General features: G+C 38.7%; 1 protein-coding gene across 2 annotated transcripts in view; it reads left to right on the top strand.

Moving 5' to 3' along the window:
- The first annotated feature begins 4,716 nt into the window (after nt 1-4,716).
- The window catches only part of SGK3 (serum/glucocorticoid regulated kinase family member 3), an 89,477-nt gene continuing 67,872 nt past the window's right edge, over nt 4,717-26,321 (top strand). For both annotated transcript variants that reach the window (XM_087825413.1, XM_087825411.1), the window contains exon 1: nt 4,717-4,758. The gene's annotated coding sequence lies outside the window, so the exon portion shown is untranslated. The remainder of the gene's footprint in view (nt 4,759-26,321) is intronic.

The following is a 26,321-nucleotide window of genomic DNA, read 5'->3' on the forward strand; positions in this document are numbered from 1 at the left end:
AAAACTTAAAGTAATTTCTAGCAATTTTTTTTAAAATCAAAAAGCTGATGCTAGCAGTTTGAGAGTTCTGACCTAACACTTCCCCTTGGTTTTTTTCATGAGTCTAATATAGAAAGTGAGAAAGGCCTGTGATATGAAATGCCTTATATTTGACCCTAGTGAGTGTAGTCTTGCTTTAAAATAGTTTTCCCTTTATTACAGAACACACTTGAACTTCAGGCATTTCAGTTTTGAGTTTGAACATGGTTAGTTTGGCCCAAAAAAGATGCTGAACTTTGGGCTACTCCCACCCCAAACATACAAAATGAGCACTCTCTGAACCATTTTCTAGATCAAGCAAACAAGTTAATTCTGCTCTGTGCTAAGGCAGAATAAACTGCCTCAGTTTCAGTTCCTGTGACTGTCTTTTTCTAACTATACCTTGGGTTACTTTGTGTTTTATTAAATTGTTTTTGTTCAGAAAATTCAATAAATTGGACAGTTTAATTCTCCTATTCTTACTTATTTTACAGCAGCTTTTTCTTGTTATTTTTCTGAGCCAATTCATGGCTAGGACTGTGCCTTAAAGTACCTTCCCAATAAAAATGGTTTTCTTCTTTTTTAAAAAAATAATTTTTATTGCTTTTTAGAAAAAGGGAGAGGGAGAGAGAGAGAGAAACATCGATGTGAGAGTGAAACATTGATCAGCTAGCTGCCTCCTGCACGTGCCCCCAAACCCAGGCATATTCCCTGACTGGGAATTGAAGCAGTGAACTTTTGTGCATGGGACGCCTAAAAATGGTTTTCTTATTTTTGAAGTTGTGAGATGCTGCAATTGTTATATCAACGGATAAACATAGCTGGAAACTATAGCAACAACTCTTCATGTCTGACCCACTTACGTAGATAAGTCTTTAGTAGAGTGAAGGAAGAGAGGCTGTAAAAGCAGTGCAAATAGTATGAATCAAAAACATCTTTACTTTTGTAATCACGTAATTGGTAGCGTTACTCTTACCTCTCTAGTCTTAGCAATTTATCTGCTGTAAAACAAATAATCTAATGAATACCAGCCCTCACTTCCACCAGCAGCTGACTTACATGAATAGATCATTCAGGTCCTGCAATTGCCATTTTATCAATTTTTCTCCCTTAAGGAAGTGATATTTCTTGTATTGTGATGCCCTTCAACTCTTCCAAAGCTATAATAAAGGAACTACAAACAACAGAGAACTTTGTTATGATATAAAAAAGTCTTGATGGTTCTATATTGGGCACCATTTTAGAGAGATTTTCCGTTTTGAAAAGAGGGTGGAAAAACCAAGTACTCATCTAATTGTGATATATCATCTTTAGAAAAAACACTGTATTACCTGGGTGGGTAGGTTTTCCGCGTCTGTGTGTTTTTAATGCTTGGGTAAACAGTATTGCCAGTCCAATTTTCTAAAATTCTGAACATAACTGTATCTTAATATTTCTTTTATGATTTTTCCTGTTAGTTTTAGAACTTCTACAAAAACACACACACAAAACTCTAAAATTTGACCATTCTTTATACTAGTACAGATGAAATATAAAATATTAGCATTTATATATCTGTGTTAGAGCTAATAATGGTGGTGATAATAGCAGTCAATTGTTGTTATGTTCCATGTATTCTGCTAAGGTCATTTGATCCTCATAGCGATTTCATGAGACAAGCACTATTATTACCTCTGTGTTACTGAGGAGATAAAAGTACTATTATCATCCTCATATTACTGATAAAATGAATGCTCATAGAGGTGAAATAATTTGCCCAGAGAAGAAAGTGATAGAGCCAGAACATAAACCTGAGCCTGTCCAATTTCAAAACTTGTGCTCATAGTCTCTGCATTATAGATAAAATAGATGAACAAAATGTTTGCTTTACCTGCATAGACAGAACCATATTTCCAAACAAAATATTGGATCCCATAGTCTAGCAAAAAACTTTATTTTAAAATTTTATTTTCACAAAATCTTATGAAGGCATAAACATCAACTAGACATTTAGGCGAACATTCAACAACTTTTACAGTATCAACTTGAATTGGAAACATAATGGAAAATAGAGATATGATCTGTATCTATAGGTATGATTAATCAAGGTGGTCAGCCTTAAAATGCTCCTTTAAAATGAATTCTAAGTGAAAAGGCCCTTTAATAGTTTGTGAATATGTTTACACCCTCTAGTATTCTGAGAAGTCAAGCTAGTAAATTGCAGCTCGCAGATTATAAAGGCAAAATACCCAACTGTGTACCAGCTGAACGTAGTTCATCCACTTTGTTTTCAAATATTCGTGGTGGCAGTGTTGTGTTTTCTTCACAGCAGGACAAGTTTATCATGGAAATATAATGGTTCCCAGATGTTTGTTCTTCAAAAAGAAACAAAGAAAAAAGAAGAAAATAATAAATGTGGTGATAGCCAGGTATTTGTCTCTAAAACAAGAATGATGTCATTTTGTTTGGACTTTGACACAAAACGTCCTTTTGGCTGAGGAAGTTTTCAGCACTGTGAATATGGCTTTAATTAAGAGACACACCGATCATTTGTTTTGTTACAAGGGAGGAACTTCTTTAGCTTCTCTGTGTATTGTGTGGATTGCTTTGTGTATGGATCACAGTGAAAATGGAAGAAGGACCACCAGCAATATGTTGATTTGTATCTACTGTACTTTATATCCGTTTCCGTATGCCACTGAACATCCTTGTTTAGCAAGTTCTGTAGGTTTATGATATTTTGAAGTATAAAAGTACTGGATTCACATCCCTTTCTTCTTTTTTTAAGAAGGCCAAGCAGTGCTAACTGATATTAAAAATTAATGTTCTGGCACTGGTGGAGTGGCTCAGTGGCTGAGCATCAACCCATAAACCAGGAGGTCATAGTTCAATTCCCAGTGGGGGCACATGCCCAGTTTGCAGGCTGGATCCCCAGTAGGGGGTGTGCAGGAGGCAGCTGATCAATGACTTGCCCTCATCATTGATGTTTCTACCTCTCTCTCCCTCTCCCTTCCTCTCTCTGAAATCAGTAAAAACACATTTAAAACAAAAAAAAGAATATTTGAATGTTTACCCATGGGGCAAATTTTTAATTTGTATTTTTTTAATCCTCACCTGAGGATATGTCTATTTATTTTAGAGAGAGAGGACAATGGGGAGAGAAAACAACATTAATGTGAGAAACATCGATTGGTTGCCTCCTGTACATGCCCCCACCTGGGACTGAACCTGAAACCTATTCCCCAAAACCTTTTGGTGCACTGGCGCACGCTCCAACTAAACCACCTGGGCCAGGGCTGCAGGGCAAAATTTTTAAATATCACTTTGAGATATAAGAAAACGTCCCCTGAATTTTGGAAAGGCACAATAAATCGACTTCCTCTAATGACCTTTGGAAGTTTACTTGTTCATAGATTTGTGGAAAATTCTCTAGAATCATATAATCTGAAGTATAGATCACGGCCTCAAAATCTGAAGCATGATATGTGCATGGGAATCTTTAAATAGTTGAGTGTATCTTCAATTGATATCTGATAAAACTTGAATTGCAGTAGTGTTTCCAGGCCAAAATCCCCTCAACTTCAAAATCCTAACCACTTTACTCCACATCCATTGAATCATGCAATTCTTAGTACTCCATTCACCTTCTGTACCTCTCTCTCCCTTTTATTTTTAAACTATGTTTTTATTGATTTCAGAGAGAGGGAGAGAGAGAAAAACAATGAGGAGACAGTCATTGACGAGCTGCCTCCTGCGCGCCCCCTACTGGGGATGGAGCCTGCCACCCGGACGTGCGCGGCCACCCGAATGGACCCGTGACCTCCTGGTTCACAGGCCGAAGCTCAGCCACTGCGGGCTGGCCCTCCTTTATTGTATCTGGAAAAAAGGAAGAGACAAATTAAGTGGCCCTAAAATGCAACTTCTATATTTAAAGAATAAGAGTTAAATAGGAGTTGTAATGTGTGCCCTCCTCTGATTAATGGGAGATGAATGGGAATGAAAAAGCAGAGTTAGTAGAAAGAAAAAGAAGAGTGGAAAGGGAATTTCTCTGCACGCAAGGTCTGCCAATTTGTGGCCACTGTATTCACACATAGGCCGAAACTTGGTTGATGATAAAGTAGAAAACTTGAAATAATGCTAAATGAAGCCTAGTCGTTGGATACTTACTGGACTTCCCCGAGTTGCCGGTGTACACCAAGCCACAGGCCCACCCGGCCAGCCCCGGGGGTCCAGCGGTCCCGCTCCCCGCACACGGGGAGTCACCTTCACGACCCGGCCCAGGTCCCACGGCCCACGCGGCTCCCGAGCCCAGGGCAGCGGCCCGACCGCCTGAGCAGCGGGAAACACCTGAGAGTCCGAGCCTCCAGACGGGACCCACCGGCGACCCCGGAACTTGGCGCACACGCGGGGGGACCCGGGGCTTTCGCGGGCGTCCTCGGGGCAGAGGAGCAGAGCTGGGTTCCGCCGAGGGGCGCGGCGGGCCTGAGCGGGGCCACCCGCCCTGCGGCTCGGCCCCGCGCCCTGCGCTCGGAGCGGGCGCCTTCCCGGCGCGCTGCGGGCCGCCCACTCGGCTCTCCCCGGCCGCCCCGCGCGCTCCGCGGGAGGAGCCGCCGGCCGCGGTGACGCGTCAGGGAGGAAGCGCGGCGCCCGGCCGCCCTGCCGGGAAGGAGGAAGCGGGAGTGCGCTCGGCTCCGCGCCCGGCGCGCGGGGAGGCAGCGCCGCGGAGCCGGGGAGGTGCGGGACCGCCGGCCCCCGAGGAGGGTGAGTGGGCGCAGGGGCCGCGCGCGTGCGGCGCGGTCGGAGGCCCCGGGCGGGAGAGACGGGGCGGGGCGAGGGGTGCCCGGGCCTCGACCGCTGCCTCTCGGTGGGGCAGACGCGCCTGTCCCGGGTCTCCCGGCAGCTCCCCCGCCCCGAGCCCGCAATCCTCCAAGTAGGTCGGGAGGGAAAAGTACTCCCGCCCAGCCCCCGACTCGGAGAGTTCGCGCGCTTTGTTCCCTGGAGGTGAATTCAGACCGTGCTTTTCGATTCCTGCGCTCCCGGGCGGTGGCGTCGGACGGACATTGTTAATTAAGCCGAGCGCAGCTTCGGGCGCGGAGGCTGGGGCACCCCGCCTAGGGGGGAGGTGGGTGCGGGTCACCTGCGCGTGGGGGAGGCCTGGGGGGAGCGTGGACGGAGGAGGCCTGGGGGGAGCTCTGACCTGTGGTCAGCGGACCTGCGGTCTGACACTTGAGTGCGTTGCTGCCCTTTTAAGTTCTCTGTGACTTGAACCCCCTCCGTCTCTTTTCAAGTGAATCTGACTGTTGATTCCCGGTATGTACCATCTAGAAGTGCTTTGCGATTTTTAGATTTGGTACTTTTTCGTGGTGGTTACTTGGGAAGAGAAAAGAGAAAGAATTCGTCTCTTGTGACTTAAACCCTTTCATTATTGACTTTTGCACAGTGATTTCTGAGCCAGGAGTAGAATTTTGATTCTGCACAAGAGACGGTATAGGGGACACTTGAGATGCAGGAAAAAATACAGAGAACTGCAGTTTCTAAATCTTTATCAAGGTAAAAAAAATACGAGACTGTTGTACTTTTTCATTAGGTTGAGGTGTCACCCAGCCAATCTGAAAAGTGCCTCACTTATTTAACAAACACTTTGATAGTCCTTACTGTGTGCTGGGCTCTTTCTAAGTGCTTTATAAATATTAACTCAAATTGTTAACTCAAAATACTAAATTATAGCGGTTCTAGCAATGAAGAGGCTGTGCACACATCAGATCCCCAATGTCACTGCAAGAGCTGGAAACATGAGAGGAAGTTTTAGGCTTTTTTTTTTTTTTTTTTTTTTTAGGATTGTGTATGCCTTCTGGACCCCTTGTAAGACAGCCACCACCCTTCCATTCCCTGGGGGAGGGGAGTCTGGAACTACCCCTCCTCTGTACCTCTTCCTTGCAGATCTCAGCCAGCCAGATCCCTAGTATCTTCTACAAGGCAGCCTTTCTTATCCTACATCATGCCCCTGTTAGCTAACTCTGGAGAGACCAGAACTTCCCCCTTTCTTCAACGGCTACTACTTGGAGCCTAATTTTGTTTTTAAAAGGAACTTTTGTTCCTAATCTGTTTGAGAATTGATATGACTGCAGTTTAGATTTAAGGGTCAGGTTGAAAGTGAAATGCACTCCAAGAGAGAACCTTGTAGATGTCCACTTTGTGGTTTGCAGATATATAGAGAAAATATTTTTCCAGAATAAAGTGCCCTCTTTAAAGGCATGCCTTGGCCTGATGATCAGATTAGTGAATAAAACAGACATGGTTCTTGTCATTATGGTGATTATGAGTCTAATGTGAAGATCTGAACGTCATACGAGCCCTCTCTCTCTCTCTCTCTCTCTCTCATATATTTAAATTTCTGGGGAGATTATTAAATGAGACCCTAAGCCTTATTTAATAGGATTATGAAGTGTCCTAGAAGCAGGAAGGCTCACTTTCCCTGATATAATTTATGGCACAACAGACATTAGTGGATTTCATGAATTCACTTAAGTCAAATGACAACTAACACTTTCATGGTTTACAAGATGCTTTCAGACATACTTATTTGCTCTTCAGAGAGACCGTGTGAGGTTGGCAGCCATTTTTGTTCTGGAAACTGAGGCATAGAAATGTTGGAAAGCTTTACCCTGGATTGCACAGCTGGTAAGAGGCAGAGCTTGAATAGAGAGCAGGTATGTGGACAGTGCCTGGCACGTGCCAACCTGTAATAGACATTTGTGGAATGAATGACTCCAAATGACTTCATATTTCTTGCTCTTTCAAAACATATTCCTCTCAGGTACCATAATTGACTTGAACCTAAAAAGACTTCCAGGCCTGCCCTACTGAAGGGTCCCGGGTTCCACTCCAGCGGCCAAGGGCACGTACCTTGGTTTCAGGCTCGATCCCCAGCCCTAGTTGGGGTGTGTGTGGGAGGCAACCAATAGATGTGCCTCTCTCACATTGATGTTTTTCTCTCTCTCTCCTCTTCGTCCCTTCCACTCTGAAAAGCAATGGAAAAAAATATCCTTGGGTGAGGATTTTCTAAAAAAGAAAAAAAATTTCCAGGCCTAACCCAATGTCTCTCTGTTATTTCAAACAGTATCTGTCTGATACACAGGCTTTCTTCAAAAGGATGACAGTGCCCTTTGGACTCATTTCTTAGGATTAATCCTCTCTGGTTTTTTTAAAAAGCAAATAGGTTGGTTATTCTTTCTCCCAAACATTCTTTCCTCCTCTGATTTGGAGAGAGTTTAAACTGGACACATGGTTTTAGGGTTTGTGTTGACAGCTTTCTTATCTCTCCCTGCTCAGTTAAGGTCGTTTTTAAGGACAACAAATCACTATAGGTTTTCCATGTCAGTGAACTCAATTAAGCTACTTAGAATTATGATCAGGTTCAAATACAGTGATCCTAGGTATTGTAATTTTTTGAAGTGTCTGACATTACTAATGTGTTTCTCAAAATGTTGCAATTACTTTAGTATAGATCTGTCTTTTTTAAAAAAAAAACAACACCTCAACTATTTTTTTCTCTTTTTGTAATCCTCACCTGAGGATATTTTTTCCATTGGTTTTTCAGAGCGAAAAAGTAAAGGAAGGGAGGGAAGGGGAGAGAGAGAGAGAGAGAGAGAAACATCGATGTGAGTGAGCCACATTGACTGGTTGCCTCCCACACGTACCCCAACAGGGAGCAGGGAGTTGAACCTGCGACCCAGGTTCTTGCCCTTGACCGGAATCGAACCCAAGACCCCTCGGTGTGCAGGCCGACACTCCAACCACTGAGCCACACCTCCCAGAGCCCTCAACTATTTATATCCTTTAAGCATAACTCTGTATTCTAAAGTATGTGACCTCCAGATGGAAAACCTTCAATTAGAGAGGAAACTATGGCCATTACCTGGTGGGAGAAATTGAGAAGAGAAAAATGGGAGATGGGATGGCCTTTCCCATGATGGGTATTAGGTGGTAAGAAACCCTTAAAAAGCCATACTGAGTCATCTGCCTGTCAGTGTTCTTCTGTGTGTGGGTGGAATAAAATACTTTTGAAACCTGCCTTGTCTCAGAAACCACTTTACCTTTTCCAGTCCTCATGTTTTCTCTCGTTTTAAATTCATGTAAATTACTGACTAAACTGCTGATTCATGAAACTCAAATTATGTAACATGTTGTTCCTGACAGAAACAGCTCTCCCATTATTTTAAGGGACTGAATGTCTGTTTTCCTTTATCTGTTCCATTCCTTACGATGGCATCTTTGTTCTCATTTCACCATTTTTCTTTCTTCTATTTCATGGAGGAAAGTAGTAAATCTAAGAGGTGCCGATTCCACAACTTGTAGTTCATGGCAAAGTCATTTTAACTCAGTACTAACTTTTAGTTAATTATCATCGTGGAGGAAGACAACAGAGAAATCAGATGTTTAAGGCTGATTCAGAAGAGTACAATTTTATTGCCTGTCTGAAGCTGAGCCAGGGAGTTTTCAAAGGGAACAGTGTACCATTGCCTTTCCTGTTTCCCACGGGTCCTGAAAACCTGCCTTAGTTTACCTCCTTTTAGCCACTATTTCTTCTATTATTCAAAACCCAAGTCTGTTTGCCTTGGGTGGGGGTGACAGGTGAGCTAAAGAAGGGTGATTATATTAAGGGAATTGTAGGATGAGAAATTGTTAATATGTAAGTATGATGGAAGGTGAAGCAAGAGTTATTAATGAGATCTCATGGTGGAGTATTCATGCAGATTGCTGCTCTGCCTCTCCCAATGGGATCAGAAATATAGGGAAGACCTATATGGGATCAAAGAAAATCTGAATTATAAACATCTTATCAGCATATGATATTGGAAGGCAGAGTTCCTTTGTACCACCAAGTACAGAAGTGTCATTATAGGTAGCTGTTTCTTCAGAAAACAAAATGCATTTGTTTGCAGATAATTAAAATGTGGAGAGCTGGTTTCCAGGCTTTAAACTGAGAGTAAGGGGATTTAACAGGCTTTTGGCTGAGTAAAGTCCTGGATTTTTTACCTTTTTAAAGCCTTACTCTTTTCTGTCTGCCTGTAATGCTGAAGAGAATGTCATTCTTTTCAATGTTTTATGAGTTTAAATAACTGACATTGTATTTCCATAGCATATAATAATGAATATGATTCAAGTTTATTGCTGTTATTCAAGTTCCTGATACATTTGCTGTGCCAGTCAGTATCAAAGATTGTTTTCCTATAGGTAAAATAGACTTAATATATATTCACACACAAAATCGGACTCACTGATGGACTAGCCAGTCTGGATGAAACATCCTCAAGTAAAGTGGAGCTTCCCTAGGACTTGACTAATTGTTTGCTTGAGTTCAAAAATGAGAAAAAACTTTATTACTCTAGTTATTTACCTCCCTGTTTTTAAAATAAAATAGATTAAAGTTAACTTAAAATGATCCTGTTTCCAACTCAGCATCCACACATGCAGGCAAACATATATATAGGATCTGTAGATAGACATGATATAATGCACATGTATATTATATATATGGCCAGCTAAAAGGGACTATAGGGATCATATCCTCAGTTCCCCAAGAAAACACTGTATGTCTGTCACCTTTTCCCCCCATTTTTATTTTAGTTTTGTTTCTTAAATATTCCAAACATTATTTTTAATTACAAAGGCATGTATGCTCTTAAATTCAAGAGGTTGAGAAGCATGGGAAGTGAGAAGGAAAATGAAATCGTCTCCATTTCGATCTTAACCATGAAAGATAACCATTGCTAAGTTTTTATAGCCGTCTAGTCTTTTCCCCATGTGTATATAAACCTGTGTATCTGTAAACATACAGAGTTTGTGGTGGGTTTTTTTTGAAACATATTATACACAATATGTTCTTTTGTTTCTTATTTAACACTTTATCAGCGACATCGATAAATGTACACCATTAGTTTTGACAGCTGCATAGTAGTCCACTTTATAGTTAATAAATTATCAATTTTCTATTTCTATTATTTATATGTTCACTCTTTTGTACCTTTTAAAATATGTTTAAATCACCAAAGTAATACATTTTTAAAGAAAAATTAAAAGAAAAAGAGAAAATAAGAATCACCAGTAAACCTACCAGTCAATAATTACTATCAGCATTTTAGAGTATATCTTTCTAAACTTTTATTTGTGTGTGCATATCCATATTTTCAATACCATTTTAAACAATTTCTTATGAAGGCTTGCTTTATTGGTTGAAGAATCATGTTTTATATAGCCAACAAACGTCATTGATTCCATGCACTTTTAAACCAGTTATGTTGCTGTGTTTCCTGGCCACCTGCCATACCCCAAGCCTGGATAACACTTGGGAATTTATACTACTGCTCATAAAGGGGATGAAGTGAGGGTGTGTGGATGGACTGACAGATTCATCCAAATCAGCATAAAGCATATCTCCTAATGGAGGTCAGTCAATATTTGTATTTTAAGTGTATCTAAGATAAAAGATATTTAAGAAGAGAAATAACAGAATATTCACACATAATTTATTGTGATCACTAAAGAAGCAGAAATAGACGTGAACCAAGAAAAAAGTGTTGAGTTTAGTTAAAAATCAGAACAGCTGATCTTTACAAGTTGTGAAATAGTCTCCTAATAAGTACTTTAAAAAAAATAATTGGTCTAACAAAGCTCCAAACAATGGTAGAAATAGGTGACTTTGAAGTCTGTTGTGATCCTAATATATTATAGGCTCTCAGAGTTAGTAACACTTGACTTCGTATAATTTCATGTATACAACTCCCTAGTTATAATACCACCAGATTTTCCAGACAGCATCTGTCTGGGCTAACACCTCCCCACCCCCTTTTTCTTCTTCTACTTCGAATGTGCACAAGTTGTTACCCACACTTGGCTCCTATATCTTTTTGTGTCCTCCCCGCCCCCTAACTTTCTGAGAGTTTAGTACTTTTTTCCCTTTTCTTCCAGCTTTTGCTTTTTTAAAAATAATTATTGGGTTTTTTTCATTGTTATTGTGTTTTGTTTTTTTTTTAAGAGAGAGTGAGGGAAGGAGAGGGCGAGAATGAAACATGGATGTGAGAGAGAAATATTGATTGGTTTCCTCCCATACCTGCCCCAACCGGCAATCGAACACACAGCCTGGGTATGTGCCCTGACTGGGAATTGAACCCACTACCCTTAGGCACACAGGATGATGCTCCAACCAACTGAGCCACACTGGCCAGGGCAACTTTTGCTTTAAGAAAATTTCTCTGGCCTTTTTCTACTCTACTCCTTCATTTTGATCTTGAGCAAAAAAAGATACTAATCATGGTGGTATAGTTAAGAACAGGCCTTTAATAAGGAAAAGGAAAGCTTTCAGTTTGGGAGGAAAGGTAGACATTATAAAAAACCAGTGGTTTCAACCTTCAAAGCCCTTGAGAATACCCAGTAATTCCTCTCAAAATTTCCACAGAAGTCTCCACCCACCTCCTCTTCTCTAAATAAGCTGTGTGTTTTTTTAAAGCACTGGCATGTACAATAAAATCTAAAACTATTTATAATTTTTTTGTTCATGTCATTGCAATAGCATTGCTTTGTGTTATTTTTTTTCCCTACTGAAGATGTTAGCCATATTATGGATTGACTAGAGAGTGTTTTAGTCTTAAAGCTAACTCCTAATTAAGACCACTGCTCCCTTCAGAGAATACATACAAAATTCTGGATATCTGGTTTAAAAGCAACATCTTTGTTTTGAAGTTGCAGAAGAAGGCTATCTTAAACCAAAGATTAGCAATCTGAGAAGTGGTGTATCAGGATTCCAAACCCTTCCAAAATCTTCCTAGATTTTCATCAGCAGAGCTATGCGTTGGTGGGAAGCATAAATTAGTTATCCATTCCTGGGAGTTAGCGAAGAAGCAATACTGTTTGCAGGAATGTTCCATTGCTTTGTAGACTCTCATGAGAGGTAGAGGAGGCTGACTTCATACCAATTTCAGCTCACCTGTAAAGGTGCTTTGGCCAGATATGAGGAGCTCCACACCGAGACAATAGCTACTTAAACTGAACGGAGACCAAAGGCCTATTTTCTCATAAACATGAATGAAAAAGGTTTTGAAAAGACATTCAGCCTCCAAACAACAGGGCACTAAAATTCATGATGGCTTAAACATGAATGTTCTTATTATCTGCTTATTTGAACTGGGACCATTGTAAATAAATATTCAGAAGTTAAGACTTTGGTATAATTTTTTTAAATGGTTCTTGGTTTTGTAGTTCTAAGTGTACATAGTTGTGCATAGTTGACATTTTTTAGTCCATTCCAACGCAAGTACCTTTCTCTTTTTTCTAATTGTTCTTTTACCCTCACTCTTTCTTCTCGTGAATATTTGGTTTAAAATTTTTTTTTGGCTGTAAGGGAATGATTTTTTTTAATTCATGAAAGATAAGACACATGAATGTTTTAGCAGACAAGAATTTTTAAGAAATTTATAAAACTCTGTTCCCCTTTCCCCTTGAATTTTGTTTCCCCTTTAGATTTCCTTTATTTTTGATTTTCATTAACAATTATTTCTGTTTCTCTTTTAAAAATCCACTCAAATGTGAACAGAAGTCCCTATCCCACTGAATTTATTTGTTACTTTCACTGGACATTTTAAGATTAGGAATTTGCTTTGGAGATGCAGAATATGTATAAATTGCTACCTCTGTGTAGAAAAACAAGGGAAAAAATAAGAATATGTTTTTGCTTTTTTTGTCTAAGCTTAAAAAGGCTCTGAAGGACACATAAGAAATTAAGTGTTTATTTATTTGGGATTGGGTGGTGAGAACTGGGTGGTTAGAGACAGGGGTGGGAAGCAGACTTTTTATTGAATCTCTTTTATATATTCTTGGTTCTTGAACCATTTGAATATGTAACTCATTGTAAAAGCAGTTTTAAAAATCATGTCTGCAGGTTCCTTGTCTTAAAAAAATGTAGGTCTGTGTATTTCCATTGTACCTTTCCCATATGTCTATAAGTAAAGTTGTTACAAATCTTTTTTTTAAAGAATGCATGTGTGAGGAGGAGGGTTGGGGAATGGTGGAAAAGGTGAAGGGATTAAGCAGTACAGATTGGTAGTTACAAAATAGTCACGGGATGTAAAATACAGCAAAGGAAATATAGTCAATAATATTACAATAACTATGTATGGTTCCAGGTGGGTACTGGAAATATTGGGGGAAACACTTTGTAAAGTATATGATTGTCTAACCACTATGCTATACACCTGAAACTAATTGAATGTAAACTGTAATTGAAAAATAAAAAATTTTTTAAAGTATCTAAAAAATAAAAAGAATGCATGTGTAGTCTTGTCTCAAAGGACTAGTAGTATTTTGCAGGCATCTTGACCTGGCTCCTCAAGTGTTATGACTAAGATTTATTATGAATCCTTCCCTTAGGAAATTATGATGCTGCAAATGAGGCCAAGCCTTAAGTTATTGTTGGCTTATTCAAAGAACCATTTAACTGAAATTATCTGCTGTATTCTGCCAACTGGATACTCAATCATTTCCTAATGAAGCTGTGAGACAATACCAACATAGTCAGTGCAAAGTTAGTTGATTTTTCCCCCTATGTTATCTTGGATCTTATCACCATGATTATAATTTACCTACTTAATATTATATTAGTTTGGTTCTTTTAGAAAATAAAGGTTGGTTTACTTTTAGTAGTTAAATAATTCTGCTCTTTTTGGTACAGGCTAAGCCAAATAGTCTCTTTCATCAGTATTTTTGTCATTTTTGACCTGTGTTTTACACTGAGGAGAGCAAAGAGAAAGGAACTAATATTGAGTACCTACCATGTGCTGGGTGTTTTAGTGACACTGTTTTATTAAATAATCATACTAACTGTGGGGTAAGTGGGTAGTTTTATTTTACAGATGAGCAAATTGAGGCTTAGTAAGGTTTCGAAGGTAGCCATGCCTGGCCAACACAGGAGAGCTGTTCCGAATAGGTCTACTTGTCTTTACCAGGAGGGCCCCTAAGCCTTTGAGAAGAGGTAAAGGTTGACTCCTCTCCAAGCCCCTCATCAGAAAGAACAGGCAGAACTGATTTAGAGATTACTCAGATTACCATCTGCTGATGAGGCAGTCATTAAATGAGTTTGAAAACTGGCTTTTCATTTTTACTTTATCAATCTGTGATTATATCAATGTTGTAATCTAGAAACTGCTGCCAGACTTCAGGAAGAAAACTGACTGAAAATGTTTTAAATATTATATATGCCTGCTTAATAGAAAAGGGCTTAAAATTCTAAATTTAATTGCTAAATGTGTTCAATTTTGAACCCACAGAATTTGAAGATCTTATATTATCTGCTGACCTGTTACACTCCTGTTACCCAATGGCCAGTGAACTTCTCCAACTCTAACAAATGCCGTTGTCATGTTCTAAAATTCCTTAATGATGATAGCCAGCACCACTTATATTAATCCTTGGAAATAGAGCAATCAGCATACCAAGTAAGAATATAAGATACCAAGTAAGAATAAAAGAACATTTTAGGTCTGAAATCCTATGATTCTTTTACCTAATAAAATCTTTTTATGTTCTGGGCAAAGATGGTGAGAAAGGTTCTGAAGAAATTGAAATGATTAGAATAGTTTAAAAAGGTCACAGATAGTGAAAGAAGACAATAAACCCATAGCATACACGGAAGTTCCTTACACTTAATACTTTAAATAAAAGCTTTATTGGGGCTTAATTTATATGCCAGTAAATTCACCTTTTTAAAGTATACAGTTCCGTAGATCAGTCACAAGGTAGAGCAGTCATCATCACTATCTAATTCCAGACCATTTTTATCATTCCCAGAAGAAACCCTGGACCCAGTAGCAGTAACTCCCACCCTCCAGTCTTTTCTTCCCCCAGCCCCGGCAGCTAGGAATTGACTTTCTCTAAATATAGATTTGCATATTCTGGATATTTCATAAAAAATGAAACCATGCAGTATGTGGTCTTCTGTGACTGGTTTATTTCACTTAGCGTACTGTTTTTAAGGTTCACGCATGTTGTAAAATGTAGTATTTCATTTCTTGTTATCACTGAAAACAATTGCATCAGTGTACCATATTTTGCTTATTTACTAATCTGTTAATGGAAATAATCCGAATGGGTTATTTCCATTTTTTAGCAATTATGAATAATACTGCTATAAATATTCAGCTGAAGTTTTGTGTAGACATATGTTTTCATTTCTCTTGGGTGATAACTAAGAGCAGAATTGCTGGGTCCTCTGGTAACTCTGTTTAACTTTTTGAGGAATTGCCAAACTTTTCAGTATCTGCACTATTTTACAACCCCACCAGTAATGTATGAGGGTTCAGATTTCTCCACTCCAACATCTTTTGTCTGTCTTTTTTACTTTAGTCATTTTAGTGGATGTGACATGGTATCTCACTGAAGTTTTGATTTGCATTTTCCTAATGACTAATGATGTTGAGCACCTTTCAAGTGCTTATTGACCATTTGTATATCTTCTCTGGAGAAATGTCTATTCAAGTCCTTTGCTGTTTTTAAATTGGGATATTTGTCTTTTTTTGTTGATTGTAAAAGTTTTTTTGTATGTGCTAGATGCATATTACTTATCAGATATATGATTTACAAATATTTCTTCCATTCTGTAGGAGAATGGAAATTCTTCCATTTCTTTTTTCACTTTCTTTATGGTTTCCCTTGAGACACAAAAGGTTTTAATTTTGAGGGAGTCTAATATATTTCTTTTTTCATTTGTCATTTGTGCTTTGGTGTCATATCATCTCAGAAATTATTGCCTAACTCAAGGTCACAGAGATTTAATACTGTTTTCTTCTAAGAACGTTATAGTTTTAGCTCTTACTTTAGATGTATGATCTATTTTAAGTTAACTTTTATTTATGGTGTGAGGTAGGGATCCAACTTCATTCTTTTGCATGCGGACATCCAGTTGTCTCAGCACTGGTTGTTGAAAAGCCTGTTCTTTCCCCATTGAATTATCTTGGCATCCATGTGAAAAATCAGTTGATCATAAATATAAGGGTTTATTTCTGTACTCTCAAATCTAGTCTATTGATCTATCTGTCCTAATGCCAGTGCCACCCTGTCTTAATTAGCTTAGTGTGTCTTTATAATAAGTTTTGAAATTGGGAAAGTCAAGTCCTCCAACTTTGTTCTTCTTTTTCCAGAATGCTCTATTTTGCGTCCATTGCATTTTCATAAGAATTTATAGTCAGCATGTCAATTTATGAAAGAATGGCAACTGGGATTTTGATAGGAATTGCACTGAATCTATAGATCAATTTGGAGAGTATTGCCATCTTAACTATATTTAGTCTTTAGATACATGAACGTGGATTGTGTTTTCATTTATTAAGGTCTTCTATAATTTCTTTCAACAAAAGCAAAATACATTTCTCTTCATGTACAAATGAAATATTCTCTAGGATAGCCCATATAATGGGACATAAAAAGGCCTCATTAACTTTAAAGGACAGAAATCATAAAAAGTATGCTCAAGATGGCATATAAGCCTCACCTGCACACCCTGACCTTGACCTTGGGCCCCCATGTTCTTATGGGACCCCCACCCCGTATGTGCATACATAATTAAATTTGGCTAGTTTTTTCCTGTTAATGTGTCTCAAATCAATTTCTTAGACTAGCCAGAAGAACCTAAAATGTTGGAGAAAAATTTCTTCCTCCCCAACAGTATGAATACCAGTAAATTCTTTTTCTCAACTAAAAATTCTCTGACAATTTAGCACCATGTATTTGTGAAGACAATATAATTTGACTTTGCCTTGCAGCACATATAGAAATTATTCACTATTTTAAAAGTAAATTATTGCTTTGAAATTATAAAAAAGCAAATACCCACATTTTAGTATTTTTTTTAAAAAACCCTACTGTATTTGTAGTTAGAGTTCTCTCTCATTTTTTTTTTAATTTGTTTTTATTGATTTCAGAGAGAGGAAGGCAGAGGGAGAGAGACAGAAACATCAGTGATGAGAGAGAGTCATTGATTGGCCACCTCCTGCACACTCCACACTGGGGATCCAGCCCATAACCTGGCTGACTGGGAATCGAACTGTGACCTCCTGGTTTATAGGTCAACACTTAACCACTGAGCCATGCTGGCCGGGAAGAGTTATCTCTCATTTAATGAATTCTGTCATCTAACAGTGACTGTTTTGGAAGGCCATTGGCCTGGGTAGATAAAGGGTATAGGTCAGAATGTAGAGGAGAAGTTCTACATCATTTCTAGATTACCTAGATTTCTAGATTATCAGAGGGGATGGCAGTTCAGAAGAAACCATATACTGGAGAACAAACAGCAGCTACAGTAGAATAAAAAAGAATGGTAGTAGAAAAAAATATAGAATTGGATGAAGGAGGAGGAAGTAGCTGCAGAAGCCTTTATAGGTCTTGGCAAAGAGGACAGTACCCAGACATGCATTGAGACTTTCTAATCTATATCTACCTCTGGGAGGGAAATTACTGAGAGTGAGTGTGTTGTTGGAACACATCCCCTTCAGTAATGTAGTTAGTGCAGTAATTGAATTACCTCTTTCCATTTGGATCATGTGGCAATATTCTCTGTTGGCAACACTGGATGTCCAAAGGAGTGAATGTGATTGTTTCGTTAAGTCTTTTTCAATCTTATGAATTCTCTTAGTTAAGAGATGATAGATGTGAAAATGCTTGGCATAGTGAAAGGCACAAAGTAGGCACTTGATAAATTGCCTGCTTAAAAATTGGCTGATATTACCCTGTCCATAATATTCTATAATATTTAATAGCCTCAGCTAAGGAATTTAGAAGGCCGAGGCTATAGTGTTAGATCTGCCACTAACTTCTTAAGTGATCCTTAGCAAATGACTTGATTTTCTCTGACTGTAAATTACTCAAAATTCCTTCCACCTCTAAAATGCAATGTTTCTATTAAATTCATGTTGGGGGGGGGGCGGGAAACTTTAAATAAAGATTATTCTTTTAACAGAGGTGGAAGTTTTTGTTTTTCTCAACTTTTACAATTTTAACTAGGGTACATTAGATGAATAAGACTCTTTATTGCATCATCTAAAGCCAACCACTGATTTATTTGAAAACAAAGAGTTTCTTTGCAGTGTCATTTAGCCTGGCATTATCATGAATCCAAGAATTATTCTACATTAATCAGAGAACAGTAATGCAGTTGTACTTAAATTTAGAGTTCCACGCAGCCGTTCACCAGAGATGAATTGAGGTGAACAAGTACTTCCAACTTAATTTGCAAAAGTTCTAAGACGCTGGCGGAATTCACTGCAGGAATCACAGCTGAAAACAGGTTGCAAGTGTGGCTCAGATCATGCAAAGCTGTCAGAGAAACTATTGCTGCTTTTTGTTGTATTTGGTTTTTGGATCTGTGTGATTTCTGGTAAAATTTAATGATAATGTAAATTTTAGGAGCATTTCTACCATTTTGCAATGTTGATGTGTGGTGTGACTGTTAGAGAATGAATCAGTATGGTTGGTCATCTTTGTTTTTCTTTGTCTTTTTTTTAAACTAATGATTTTATTTTTTGTTGTTGGTAATCCTCATCTGAGGATATTTTTCCCCATTGATTTTTTAGAGAGAGTGGAAGGGAGGGGGAGAGAGAGAGAAAAAACATCAATGTGAAAGAGGCACATTGATTGGCTGCCTCCTGCAGGCACCCTGATCTACTGAGGTCGTGCCCTTGACCTGCTGTTGACTGGAATCAGACCTGGGACCCTTCAGTCTGTGAGCAGACGCTCTAACCACTGAGCCAGAATGGCTAGGGTGTCATCTTTGTTTTTAAAGGAAGCCAATCCCTGGCTTCAAATAATGCTCTGTGGAATCATATTCTTACAGTTGTAAAGGGAGGAAATTCTCTTTTGTTTCCCTTTACGCTACAAGCAACACTCTGAACATTTTTCTGTAATCTTGTCACCAAATACCAGCCAGGTATTTTACAATTTAACCCAATTCTGACACCCTGCCTGGAGATTCCACAGGTTAAGGGCTTAGTTCCCTATCACTGCCCCTCCTCCACCTTCAACCACCAGTCAAAAGTCCAGGTTGTTACCTGTTCTGACCAACAGGCTATAAATCAGTTTCCCACCACTCCCTCCTCTGGTCCAATTAATTTGCTAGAGCAGCTCACTGAACTTGGGAAAATAGTTCACTTACCAGGTAACTGGTTTATTATAACAGGATATTACTCAGGAATATCCAGATGGAAGAGATGCATAGGGCAAGGTATGTGAGAAGAGACAAGGAAGTTTTCATGCCCTCTATCACGGAACATCACTCTCCCCACACCTCCATGTGCACCAACGCAGAAGCTCCCTGAACTCCATCCTTTTGGGGTTTTATGGAGGCTTTGTTATACAGGCATGGTGGATTAAATCATTGGCAATTGGTGGTTGATTCAACCTCTAGCCTCTCTCCTTCCCTAGAGGAGAGAAAATTCCAACCCTCTAATCTAATCAGATTGGTTTCCCTGGCAGCCAGCACCCATCCTTAAATTACCTAGAAGCTTTCCAAAAACTCATTAATATTAACCCAGGTGTGATTGAAAGAGGCTTGTTATATGAATAACAAAAGACACTTATTTCACCTTAGCCAATCTTATCACTTGGAAAATTCCAAAGGTTTTAGGAGCTCTGTGCCATAAACAGACAAAGACCAAATATATATATTGCTTAATATAAATCACAATATCACAGTAGTATACCTTGTTTAAGTAAAAGCTGCTAAAATTATGAGAACCAAAACAATTTTTTCCACCTCTATTAAAAGAATACACTTTAAATACCTGTTTGAGGTTTCATGGAAAAACTAGGAGGCAAGCCATCCAAATGTACTGTGGGTTTTGTTTTTTTTTATATTTTACACTCTTACTATTAAAGTTCATTTATCATAATTCTCTGTACATTTCCTTAAGTTCAGTTTTAAAAGGAGGAAAAAGTGGAAAACAAGTTGTGAAATACTCACTTAGGTAATGGATGGCGGTTATGAGTCATTATGGTTTATTGTGTAAGTATGTACAGAAGTAGAAGGGCTTCTCTTAAAATGATAGGTTTCCCAAATCTTTAATGAAACAGATGGATGGTGTGTATACTTAATGAAGTCTCGTCTCATGTACTTCCTAATCGTTAAAATATAAAGCTTGGGTCACATGGAAGTTTCTAGGTAAGTGATTGTGTTGGAGACTGTATGTTTGTTGGGCAATTCTATACTACCCTGGTCAGCATTTGCTTGTAAACATTTCTAGGACCCACCAGATGTAGCCCTGTCCTATTGACTTTCAGACTTATTTTTGCAGGTAAAAAAGCAAGGAGCATTTTCTCATGTAATCTGAAATAGTTAGCTAGAGACTTAACATTTTGAGCTTAAAGGGCAATTTTCTTTTATTTTAATGTCACTAAAGTTTACCACTTAGATTTCAGGGTTTTTGTTTGTTTATTTGGTTGGTAATCCTCATCTGAAGATATTTTTTCTATAGATTTTTTTTTTAGAGAGAGTGGAAGGGAGGGGAATGGGAAGAGAGAGAGGGGGAGAGAGAAATTGATGTGAGAGAGACACATCCTGCCCCAATTGGGAATCGAACCCACAGCCCTTCAGTATGCAGGCTGATGCTCCAACCATTGAACCATACCAGCCAGGACAGGTTTCAGTTTTAATGTTTCTTTCTTATAATTAGAACAAAATGAGTCTTTGGACTATGGCATTTAATAGAACCTTGTTCATACTTTAGTGTAATCATATGTAAAAACAGAATACTTCTTTAAAATGTATATGTTATAAAATGGTTACAAGTGGAATAAATGTCATTGATAGGCATTGTTACCTATGGAGGAGCAGATTGCCTTTGTGACTCATTAGCTGTTTTTCGCTCCTGTGAGAGATTATGCTTACAGTAGTTAAGACTGGAGGTCTGGACCTCCCCAGACCATAGTTCAAATAGTGATTCATCCATCACTTAAAAATTAGTTTTTTTCACCTGTAGAATAGGCATAGGCATAGTAATAGGACATAACTCCTAGGGTTGTTATTAAGTTTAAAATAAATAATACTTGTAAAGCACTTAGTGCTTGAGGTACAGTAGGTGTTCAATAAATGTCAGTAGATAATAGTATTCTTAGTGGATAAAATTTTATGGCCTTAACTTTGTTTCTCTTTTGTTAATTACTTCAAAGAAAGACATATACCACAACTTTTTCTGCATTTAGCCCAAACAAGCTATAAGGGAGAAGATCTGGAAAATAGCAAAGACAGAGTTCTTTGGAGATGACTTCTGACAAAGCATTAAGATGATATCCCCATTGCGCCTAATGTTGTGTCCCCAGGTGTCTTACTTCATCCCACTGCCTTTTGGGGGCTGCACTAGCTGTCTGGACTATTGAAGTTGCTTTTCTGGTTTACAAGCATCTTGTGCTGATGACTCTTACATCCATGGTTCCTATCCTGACCTTTATCCTTTGTCCTTCAAACATATGTCCAGCTGGCTACTACCAGATAACTAGCTTTCCATGGTGCTACCCTACAGGTAGTTCTAAGTCAACATGTATAAAGCAAAATATATCTTCTTTACCTTCTTCCTGATACCTTACATCCACTTTTCACCAATTTCATTTTCCTTTTATTGTCCCTATTCAACTTATGGAACTGGAGAGCATCTAGACTTTGTCCCCCTATCATTTACAAAGTCCTCCTGATTTTACCTCCTAAATACTTCTCAAGCCTGTCCCATCTGTTCTATGTCTACTGTAGTCTCTTGAGGCTCTCATCATCTTTGGCCTTTTTCAGTGGCCCCTTTTAAGAGAGTTTTCTACCGCCACCTTGATCTCTCCCTTTCTCCACCCATTCTCCATATTGCTTTCAAAGTGATCTAAAGCAAAGACCTGACCCTTGTCATTCCTACATGTAAGTACATTCTTCATTTTTGTAATATCAAGCCCAAGGTCCTTAGCATGGCTTGACAGGCTCTTGTGATCCTCTGACCTCTCTTTATCTATTGTCTTTTCTAGGCATAGAACACAGTAGAACCTCAAAAAATGTTTGTTGAGTTAATGACTATAGGCTCCATCTATGCAAAATAAGCCTTGTGGTTCATTGCTCATGTTAGTCTGGTCATCTGCTCACACTTTAAAAAATGGGTAAAAAAAAAAAAAGGAAAAAAATTCCCCCATTCTTTCCTGCATACCAGAAGAGGCTAATCTTCTCAAAGCCCTATTTTAATTGCATGCCTACCTTTCTTAACCTACAATAGCTCTTTATTAGTTCAAGTCCAAACTCCTCACCCATCTCACGTATTCAAACTAATTGGGGCAGCACTTCTACAGAATCAGCCTGCACAGCTAGACTGATTAATAAGCAGCGTAGGAAGGGAGTATGGATTGATTGTTCTTACTTGGAGCAGCATTTTTTTTTGAGAGAGAAAAAGAGAAACATTGATTTTTGTTCCACTTATTCGTGCATCCATTGGTTACTTCTTGTATGTGCCCTGACCTGGGATCAAACCCGAAACCTTGACTTAGAGGTAGGATACTTGAACCAACTGAGTACCTGGCCAGGGTGGAGCAGCTTCTGGCTTTTCAAATCTAGGCTTTAGTATCAGAGTATAGAGTTTTATATGTTGATACACAAAACAAAAACTTTGTATTCATCAAATATTTATTGAGTGCCCACCACAGGGTAGGCACTGTACCAATGGATGGGGCTTTGCTGATAATCAAAATCAGCATAACCTCTGCCTTCATGGAGATTCTGGCCTAATTGTGAAGAGAAACCATCATAACCCAGGGTGAAAAGTGCTAGCATGGGGGAAGTACCCCAGGAACCCACAGCAAGGGCACCTATCCAGCTGCAGGATCAGAGAAGGCTTCTGAAGATGTCTTGAAACACTAAAGATGTCTCCCCAGAGCAGAGCAGAGCAGACCAGCACAGGCCAGAGCAGACCAGCACAGGCCAGAGCAGACTGGCACAGAAAGGAGCAGACCAGAGCAGACTGGTGTGGACCAGAGTGGGCTAAAGCAGACCTGCATGGAGCAGAGCAGAGCTGTCTAGCCCGAGAGGTGCCTGGCCACAGGGCCCCCTCACAACCATGCTGTTTTCACTGCCGTGCTGTATCACAATTGAGCTGTTTGCAGTTTCCTTCTTCACAATACCCCAAATTGGGGATTCTTATTGGCATTGAATTGGCACCAGTGTTCATCTGTTGATAGTACTCAATACATTTTTAACTTGAAATTTATGTTGTTCGTGTCTCGGAAAAATTCTCTGATAATTTCACCCTATTTCCTCTTTCTAGATCTTCAGTAAGTTTTGTGTTTGATTTTTTGGATTCAGTTCTCTAATTTGCCCACTGGTTTTTCCTGTTGTCCATGTTTTGGTATTTTTGTTGTACTTTTTACAAAAATCTCTCAAGTTTATCTTCCAGCCTTTCTATTAAATTTTTTGTTTTAGCTGTCGTTATTACTTTCCAAGAGCTCTTCCTTTTTCTCTGATTATGCTTTTTTATTATTTTAATTTGTTAAAACATTTTGTTGTTGTTTTATGCACAGCAGGTCTTCTATCTCTATGAGGGCTTTTCTTTTTATTTTTATAGATAAAAACCTTTTCTCTATTTCTGGTATTCTATTTCCTATTTTTATGTATTCTAGTTTCTTTCTTTTTTTTTTTACTTTGGTCATTGTTAGAGGTTTTTCTTAAGTGCTTGATGATTATTTAAGAGTGAGACACTAATAGGGTATATTAAAAACTGAATAAAAGTTCTGTGTTCTGGGTGACACTTATTAAAGTTGAGCCAGCTTTTTTGATGGGGATTGCCACAGATTTCATCATCAGCCGTTTTCTATAGGATCATTCAGTTTTTCTAGATAACAAGTCCTTCATCTCTTGCCTATTGTACCAAATCCTGAAACTCTTTGCCAAATCTGCAGGTTAGGTCTGCTCGCCCCTTCCAGGTGTCCCCTCTGCAAGCCCTCAGGTTTCACCTTCTACCACTCTGCCCCCTTCCTGCTTCTCCATAGACTTTCTGTCTTCATATTGTATGGAGTTTGTGTTGTGTTGTGTCTTCCCTATTGTTTTAAGGTGACTTCTGTGAGAAAGGGGTGAAACATTTCAAAGTCCTTCCCTGAACTTTTCAATTCACAAGTTTCTCCATAAATAACATTTAAAATGGAGGGAATATGCTAATGTGTCTCCTACACAGGGATGTTGAGACCTAATTAATCAATGTTAATGCATTTATGAAGATGAAACCCTTGTGTTAGTATTAATTACATGCTGTTTTTCAGAGAGCATAGAAAGACTGCTATATAGATTTTAAATTACCTTTTATGATTTACCGTTTCAAAAAAACAGGTTTTTTATTGATTTTGGAGAGAGGGAGGGAGAGAGAGAGAGAGAAACATCAATGGTGAGAGAGAATCATTAATTGGCTGCCTCCTGCATGCCTGCTACTGGGGATTGAGCCCGAAACCCGGCCTCAACCTGGAATCGAATTGTGACCTCCTGGTTCATAGGTTGATGCTCAACCACTGAGCCATGCTGGCCAGGTGTAACTTTAGATTTTGAGAGGCCAGTGTTTGTTGGTCTCCCATGGCCAGTTTGGATATCTAGAGTATGGCATCAGGAGACAGTTCATAATGTGAAGGATGCTGAATGTGACTTTGTGCAAGTTGTTAGTTCTCATGATATTAAGGTGTGAAGTTTACTTTTAAAATAGACTGTTTTATTCTGTAACCTCATTGAATGCCCTTTTTTTTTTGAGCATATGACCATCATTTCCCATCTCAGTAACTTCAGTAAAATTACTTACAGAGTAGTATCTTACAGATGAAAGAGTATCTTCAAGTAGTTTAAAGAGTCATACAGTTTTTTGAGTAAATAGTACAGAATGCCTGTTTTAGAAAGTCCAAGTCTAAACAAGTAAGACAACTAGAAAAGACCGACATCTGGTATGGTGCCATGTTATGGAGTACGTGTTATTTTAAAATCCTTTGGCATATGTGCCATTTTCGTATAAAGCTAAAAGGCCTCTTATCTTTTAAACTTTTAGCCACTTAGCAATTTACTTTTTAAAAAAATCTGTTTAATTTGCTAAGTCTTTATTAAAAAAAATTAATGTAACATATTTACAGCATAGCATGGCACTTAGAACACAGGCGTTATTGTTGGACAGGTCTAGGCTTGAATCCCAGCACTGTGGATTGCTGTGTGAATTTGAACAATTACTTAATGTTCCATTTTCCACATCTGTAATAAGGTTTTCTATAGGATTACATGAGAGAATGCATGTGAAGTCCTTAGCACGGGCTTGGCTCCATAAATATTAACTGGTTTGAGGTATGTAAAGCATCTAGCACAGTGCCTTTTCCTCCCACTTTCCTCCTACATACTTAGGATGTTCTGCTGAGTCGAAACTACCAGTAGAAATTATATAATATGGATCTTTTCTTCTAATACTTAGATTTAATTTGGAGATAGTTTTGGTAACTTCAAGAAAAATACTAGTAAAGTAATGTTGATGCCCCGAGCTTCCAAGAGTTGATCCTGTCTGTGCTGAATTAGCACCCTATAAAAACAGCAGTGAGTTGATTTAGGGAATTCCAGATTCTTGAAATGTATTTGCGAAGCTATTCAGGCTTTAGGAATTACCTAGGAGAATTTATAAATATGTTAAGCCTTGATAGATTCTTCCTCTTTATGTTAATGTCCTGTATGTAAATATGCTAGGCTCTTCCTGCCTGTGGGGTATGTTTTGTCCGGGCTGTTACTGGCATCACCAGCATTGGGTTCCTCCAGGACCTGACTTATTGCCCATTCACGCTAGGGACCCACAGGACTAGTCCAGTCCTGCCCGACTTGCATTTCCTTCTAACAACACTGATTTTGAGGTCAATAAACTCTATACTCTGACAAGTAGAAGGAGCAGGCTCATCAATTTTAATTTTGAAAACTGCCTCCTTACTTTTGTCATCAATCTGACTGGATTACTTTTAGGAAGATGGGGGACTCATCAGTTTGAAACCCAGCATGTCATTAGGGACTTCAGACTTTGCTATCAAATTATTTCCAGTGAAATTTCGCTAGATATTCTGGTTGAACGAATGCTCATATGAGAGTATGGTGAAGAACATATAGAGTAAGGGATGGATCCATGTTTTACTGTTATTCATAAAATTATTATTAATGCACTTTTTAAATTTAACTACCTTTGATCAGCATATAATGAAATGACTTATTTCATCTGATAAAAAAATTATTATTTTATGGCTGGGATGTTTTTTGCATTTGGAAGACATTCTAA

Source organism: Miniopterus natalensis, chromosome 16, assembly GCF_054644295.1.
Source record: "Miniopterus natalensis isolate mMinNat1 chromosome 16, mMinNat1.hap1, whole genome shotgun sequence".
NCBI lineage: Eukaryota > Metazoa > Chordata > Mammalia > Chiroptera > Miniopteridae > Miniopterus > Miniopterus natalensis.